Genomic DNA, 6,662 nt, shown 5'->3' on the forward strand with positions numbered 1-6,662 from the left:
AAATGAAATAGTCCTGAGAGGGACTTTTATCGATGAAATGGAGTGAGATGAATGAAATGAAATGAAAATGAAGTGGAATGAAAATGGAATGGAGATGAAGTGGAATGAAATGGTAAATGAGATGGAAATAGAGAGAGATATTTTTTTTTATTTGGAAAATATAAAGTGTCAGGTGCCCCTGATATTCACCTTATATTTTCTGCATAAGACCGCCAATCTAAGATTGGTTTTCAGGCTTATATAAGAGACCTTTTTTTTTTTTCAACTGAAAGAAACAAAGACTAGGCTGATGGAGGAGAAGAATTCTTCTCCACCAGCCTCATTGCAGAATCTTCTTGGAACATTTTAACAAACTCCTCCTTTGAGAGTGGCTTGTGGTAGATTTTCAATCGGTGGCCATTCACAATGAGAAGAGTCTGAAGCTCATCAATGGTCTTTACTCAAACTGCTCCATTGTTAAAGACTTCATCAATCTCATATGGTCCAAGCCAATGAGTTTGAAATTTTCCCTTGAAGTCCTTAAACTTGGAATCAAACAATAGTGCCCAATCTCCCTTCTGAAACTTTCTTTCTTTGATGTGTCGATCATGCCACTTAGTTCCTTGGTGCTGAACTAGATCAGTCCTTAAAATTGCATCTTGTCTTATTTCATCTAGCTCATTTAGCTGGTCCATTCTGTGCTTTTGGGCTTCTGATAGGTTCATCCCCAATTGAACTTCCATCTTGAAGGTCTTGACTTGGAACTCAATGGGGAGCAGGACTTCTTTCCCATAAACAAGTTCATAGGGAGAATGTCCTGTTGTGTTCCTCCATGTAGTTCTATAGGCCCATAAGGCTTCAGGAAGCCTTTCTGCCCAATCTCTTATGTGGAGATGAAAAGTCTTGGTGATGATGCTTTCAAGAACTTTATTTGTAGATTCCACTTGACCATTTGCTTGCGGATGGTATGGAGTAGATGTTCTGTGCTTGATTTTGTATTCCTCCATCAGCTTTTCCATCAATTTAGATGTAAATTGACTTCCCTGATCTGTCACAATTTCTCTTGGGACACCAAAACGAGTAAAAATATCCTCAAAAAGAAATTGAACAACTGAATTTTCAGTGGCAGAAGGTAATGCCTTGGCTTCTACCCACTTAGTAACATAATCAGTGCAAACCAATATATACTTCTTTTGCTTAGATGATGGATTAATAGGTCCAATGAAATATAGAGCCCATTTCTCAAAGGGTTCGATGCATACCTGTGGCTGTAGTGGCATTTCATTTGAAGGAGTTGGTCTCCCAACTCTTTGGCAGCTGTCACACCGTCTAACATATTGCTTTGCATCTTTAAAGAGAGAAGGCCAATAATATCCTAAAGAAAGGATTTTATAGGTCGTCCTCTTGTTAGCAAAGTGTCCGCCGCACGGTTCATCATGGCATGCCTTAAGGATGTCAGGCATTTCATCTTCCCGAACACATCTTCTGATCATACAATCTGGCCCTGTTTTGAACAATTCATTAGAAATCCATGAATAATGTGAACTCTCGTGAATGATTTTCCTTTTCTCATTAGGAAATAAGTGTGGAGGAAGCTTCCCTGTAGCTAAATAATTAGCAATATCTGCATACCAAGGGGTTTTAGTAGTTACTGCAAACAAGTATTCATCTGGAAACTTATCCTCTACAGGAGAATCTTCGTTAGTGTTTTGGATTCTAGACAAGAAATCAGCTACTGTGTTTTGTTTCCCTGGTCTATCTAACACAGTAATATTGAATTCTTGTAAAAGTAAAAGCCATCTTGTAACTCTGCCATTAGTAATAGGTTTGTTCATAAGATATCTAATTGCAGAATGATCAGTATGGACAAAGGTTTCATAGCCGGTTATATAATGTCTAAACTTGTTGATTGCATGAACAACGACTAAGAATTATTTTTCAGTCACAGTATAATTTAACTCGGTGGGAGTCAAATTTTTACTGGTGTAATAAATGGCATAAGGAACTAAATCCTTTTGACCCAACACAGCTCCTAGAGCTGTATCTGAAGCATCTGTAGAAATGTGGAAAGGGAGTTTCCAATTTGGCCCTCTCAAAATGGGTGCTTCAGATATTCTAGTTTTTAAAGTTTCAAATGCAGATTGACAGTCGGGATCCCACTTGAATTCACAGTCTTTGGTAAGTAATTTGAAGAGTGGAGATGCTATCTTGGTGAAGTTTTCAATAAATCTTCTATAATACCCAGTAAACCCAAGAAAACTTCTAACATCCCTTTGACAATTTGGAATAGGTAACTTGGAGATGACTTCGACTTTTGATCTATCAACTTTGATTCCATCTCCTGAAATATGATGTCCTAAAACAATCCCTTCAGTAAACATCATAAAACATTTTTCATGACTTGAAAGATTTGTTTCTTTACATCTAATAAGGACTTTTTCCAAATTTTCTAATGCTTCTTCAAATGAGTTACCATAAACTATAAAATCATCCATATAGACCTCTACACAATCATGATCTAAATCGGAAAAGATTCCTAATACTGCCCTTTGAAATGTTGCGGGTGCATTACATAATCCAAAGGGAAGTACTCTGTAAGCAAAAGTCCTCCATGGACAGGTAAATGTGGTTTTATCCTGATCTTCAGGTGCTACCTGAATTTGATTGTAACCACTAAAACCATCCAAAAATGAGAAATACTTTTTGCCTGCTAAAGTATCTAATACTTGATCAATAAAGGGCAAAGGAAAGTGGTCCTTCAAGGTTGCTTTGTTCAATTCTCTATAATCAATGCAAACCCTCCATTTACCATTCTTTTTAGGTACTATAACCAAAGGGGAAACCCACCGGCTATCTGAAATAGGGTAAATGAAGTTTACATTAAGTAACTTTTGGAGCTCTTCTTTCACTATCTCCATAAGATTTGGATTCATCCTTCTTTGAGGTTGTCTGATTGGTCTACTGTTTTCCTCAATGTAGATGTGATGAATGCTAGTCTTAGGATCAATACCTTTCATATCGGTATACTCCCATGCAAATGCAGTAGAATGTCTTTGCAAGACTTTGGTTAGCTCTTCCTGTTGTGATTTTTCCAAGTTTCTATTGATGTTTAGTGTTTTTCCTGGAAAGATCTCAATGGCAGAACTACCAAACTCTTCCATAGAGAAAAGAGACATTTGTCTAGATGAAAGATACTCTATGTCAGAATCCAACTGAAATTGTGTGGAGTCATATTCTGAAGATGGTTCGAAATTTTCTAATGTATTCAGAATTTGACTATCTTCACTAATCTCAGAAATGGTAAAGACAGGTTGTATAGTATCTTCATCATCAACCCACTCATTATCTCCTATTTCTGTGATTGCTTTTGCTGGAGGATACAGATTGAACTTCTTTGTTGAATTACCATCAGAAATGTACATGTCCCCTGACCTAAAACTTATGAAAGCATCGGCTGTGGCTAGCCAAGGTCTTCCTAAAATAAGAGGATGTCCTCCTAGATTACTCTTGGGAGTTAAAATCATAAAATCCACTGGATATTCCCAAGAATCTAAGGAGACTGGAATGTCTTCTAATACACCATCTGGTTTGATAATGGATCGATCTGCAAGTTGCAACAAGGTGGGTGTAAAAAGAATATTAGGAAGTTTTAGCTGTTCCATAGTCTGTCTACTCATGATGTTGATAGCAGCCCCTAAATCAATCAAAGTATTTGGTATTTCTACCCCATTGATATGTGTTTTGACAATTGGACTACCAGGGTCTACATATTTCTGCATAGTAATCCTTCCCATCATGATGTCTGCAATTTTTCCTACCAGGTGGATCCTTCTGGTATCTCTTGGTTTCCTTCCTGGTATTTTAAGGCTCAACTCCTTTATTGTTTTTGCTAGAATAGGAATTTCCTTAATGGCTTGTAACAAGGGAATCTTGATACATACATTTTTCAATTCATCTAGAAAATTATAGTTAGGCAACCAAATTTGTTTTTCCACTCCTTTATCAATTTGTAATATTTCAGGAAAAGGAGGTGTGGATAGAGATGTAGGTTGCTCAACTATGGGAGTTGTGGGGGTTGACTCTTTTTCTTTTTCTTTTTGAGTGTTTGGGTTTTGAAGAGATGCTTCAGAACCCTTATTGGCTTTAAGAGACTCTTCCTCAGAAATGCTTGGCTGTTGAACATTTATAGAAGGTTGATCTAGGATTCTACCTGATCTGAGTTGTACTTCATTGAGAGGAACAATCATATAGGTAGGGAATGGTTGACCTTCCATCATGTAAGCATTTTGAGGGTTTTTATTATTGGGGTTTGGCAATGGCTGAGAAGGAAGTTGGTTTGACTTAAGCAAGAGTTGAGAACTTTGATTCTGTTGAGAAGGTTGTTGTTGTTGAGGAAATGGCAATGATAGTTGTGGACTTTGATTTGGAAGTTGTGGAACTTGTTGGCTTTGAAAAGATGGAGGATATTGATAGAATTGAGCAAATCTCCCATAAGGATTTTGCATACCTTGTATCCATGATTGAAAAGGATTTTGAGGTTGGGACCAAGGTTGTTGCCAAGGATTCCAATTTGGTTGGGGTTGAAAATTCATAGAGTTGTTAAACCCTTGATTTTGTTGCCCTTTCGAAGGTCTCCTTGCAACAAAACAGAGAGATTCGAGTGTATTTGGATCTTCTTGAAAGACAGCTTTGAGCCCAGGAATTGAAGGACAATCCTTGGTCTCATGGTTCTCTGAGCAAATTACACATGTTTCTACAACTTTTGCCTCCAAGGGACATTCCCTTAGAGCATGTTTCTTCCTGCATTTCGGGCAAAAGATGGCCAAAGCCTCAGCTTCTGCTTTCTGTTTATTGTGAATCTTAAGGGTGTCTAATTGTTCACTAAGACTCCCTAAGATGTCAGTTTTAAATTCATCAAGCATACTGCCAATTTCAGCCCTACTTACTGATCCAGTTGCAGATTTGTTTGCTCTGAGGAGAGAAGGATCTCTAGGCCCTTTTTGAGTTTTAGATTTCCCCCTTGAGAGATGGACACATAGTTCCGCTATTTCATTGAGTGAAAGTTGAGATATATCTCCCTTCCCCATCATGTTCAAAATGTCTATCCATTCATCTCTAATGGCTTTTAACAAAAGGGCTTTCAAGGTCTCCTCATCTAAGTTGTTCATTTTTGCTCTTTTCAAATTGTATTGAAATCTTTCAAGCAAATCTTCCAAATTTTCATCTTCTTTTTGTACCATTTTGAATACCTCATCCTTGTGATTGGTTGGCATACAATAGTCCAGGTACCTGTCCAAAAATGTTTGTTTCATATCATTCCAAGACCTAATGGATTGAGTGAGTAATCCCATGAACCATTTCAAAGCTTGTCCTTTCAATGTTGAAGGAAACAATTTGAGTTTTTTAGAGTCATCCAGATAATCATAAGTTCGACATACGACTTCAAACTCAAATAGAAATGTTTCAGGGTCCTCATTCCTTGACCCATGGAAGTTTGGGAGGACAGATGGTGATATGTTTTTCATAGTGGCTCGGGAGTCCTCATCGACGATAGGGAACCCAAATGAGTTATCCCCATCCCTATTTCCTCCAATTTTACCTCTACCTCCTCCATTGTTTCCTCCTCCTCCTCCTCTACCTCTACCTCTACCACCTCCTTCCTCTGTCATAGTGGTTTCCCTAGAGACTTCAGAGTCTTCTGGTTCTTCTACAAAGGGTGAATGAGAAGGAATTTCTCCCTCTTCTTCAGATGATTCTACTTCTTCAATTACAATTGGTCTTTCTGTAGAAGAAAGGAAAGGATCTCTTTCTGATTCAAATTCAATAGAAGGTGTGGGAGAGTCAATTCTTGCCTCTTGAATTCCAGGAATCCTAGGGCTAGGAGTGTCAGTTGGAGATGAGGGAGGTGTCTCTTGTCTATTCCTTGAAGTAGATGGACTTGTAAAAATTGAACTCTTGGCTCTAGCTAAAAACCTTCCCCTAGAATCTCTAGCTCTATGCATGTCATTTTTATTTTTTCTTCAAGTTAGGCTAATAATTCTCTTTCTGATCTTCCAGGTCACTCTAGGTGCAAGAAGAGAGCATACTTAAGAAACTATTAAACCAATAACTTTCCCTTTTTTGATCCTCCAGATCACTCTAGGTGCAAGAGGAGAGCATACTTTGAGAGGTTATCGATTCCCTTTCTTGAAATTTTCTTGTTTTTTTTTTTAAGAATTGGCTACCTAATTTTCACTTCCCCGGCAATGGCGCCAAAATGTTTGGTCAATTTAGTGAAGTCTAAATTGCAACTTTTAAATGTCAACCCGGGGCTCGTAAGCTGATGAAGTGATGTGTACTGTATGTACTTAGGCAACTATTTCTTAAGTTTTTGTCGTTTTTAACTTTTTAAGTTTGTTTTCAAGTCTATTTCTTCTACAGTGATGTGATGGAAATGAAAATAAAGTGAGTGAGGTGTGTGTGATTGTGATGAGTTCTAGATGATTTCTTAAAGCTCAAAACGTAATCTATGAGAAAGCTTTGAACAACAACTGAAATGAAATTACTCTTAAAGGAAAAATGAAAGCATCAAATGAAAGACTAATGATCTTGGCCCAACGTCTATGTTGCTGCAAGAAAATGAAATTGAAAATGACATCTACATTAACTTAAAAACAATAGCAACTACTTTAGTTCTTCAATGA

The sequence above is a fragment of the Pinus tabuliformis genome, chromosome 2_2 (genome assembly GCF_031772625.1).
Source record: "Pinus tabuliformis cultivar Carrire ecotype Pingquan chromosome 2_2, CPIR1, whole genome shotgun sequence".
Classification (NCBI taxonomy): domain Eukaryota; kingdom Viridiplantae; phylum Streptophyta; class Pinopsida; order Pinales; family Pinaceae; genus Pinus; species Pinus tabuliformis.